This window comes from Mixophyes fleayi, chromosome 2 (assembly GCF_038048845.1).
Source record: "Mixophyes fleayi isolate aMixFle1 chromosome 2, aMixFle1.hap1, whole genome shotgun sequence".
Classification (NCBI taxonomy): Eukaryota; Metazoa; Chordata; class Amphibia; order Anura; family Limnodynastidae; genus Mixophyes; species Mixophyes fleayi.
This window is the reverse complement of record NC_134403.1, coordinates 377137047-377138127: the sequence shown is the minus strand read 5'-3', so window position 1 is coordinate 377138127 and position 1081 is coordinate 377137047.

Sequence of the window (1081 nt, the reverse complement as noted above, 5' to 3'; positions counted from 1 at the left end):
CATGTGTGCTCCGTGTCTGATTACACAGATGTGATACACAATGAATTACACGGCATTGATGATCTATATTCATCTCTCCTCCAGGGGGGCCATCTGTTGAGGGGCCCGGTCTTCTGCTGCATGGATTCCATTGTTTGTATAGGGAACACTAAGGCTACATGTCCACCATTGCTCCTGTAAGCCTAGATGTTAGGGGGTTCAGGGGCAGTCTTTGGTGAGCGCGGACTACTAAGCCGTTGAATGCTCCTGGTTTTCTACCTAAATTCAAATATAAGATTTTGTTTTGTGGGATGAGATAAAGGGGTGGAAAGGTGCGTTTACAGGGTATTACCTCATAGCCTGTTTTCCCTATAAAAGGACTTTGTCTACCACCACTGAGGTGGTCTCATCCTATACTTTTAATAAGACGCATTTACAGCTGCAGTTCAGGGGAAAGCATATTTCTAGGTTCATATTTTACTAATATAATAAAAACCTGAAGTCTTTTTTTGGGAGAAAAGATGGATGGCAGTGGTAGAAGGTTGGTATTGTTTTACTACTTCCAATTGTTTCAGATTAATATTGCAGTGTCCGTTCCAAGGCCCAGGATGAGGCGCAATTATGCAAATAATCAGCAGTGCACGTCTCAGTTTTTGCAGTTCACATTAGCAGCAAATCACCTTTTATCTTAATCTGATTTGAATAGGAGCAGATATGTAAATCATTAGATGCCTCTGAAAACTATCTAGTTTCTACCAGCAGGAAAATATTGGATTATTCCATATGGAAATCGATCTGTAACACAATATGACCCTGTAGTGATTTCCGAATTCTATATATTCACTGAAATATAACAAAAATACTGGAATACTACCAGCATCCTTGCATCTGTATATACATCTATCAGCCACAACATTAAAACCATTGACAAGTGAAGTGAATAACACTGATTATCTGGTTATAATGGTACCTGTCGGGGGTGGGATATATTCAGCAGCAAGTGATCAGTCAGTTCTTGATGTTGATGTGTTGGAAGTAGGAAAGTAAGGACAAAGTAAGGATCTGAGTGAGTTTGACAAGAGCCAAATAGATATGGCTGGAC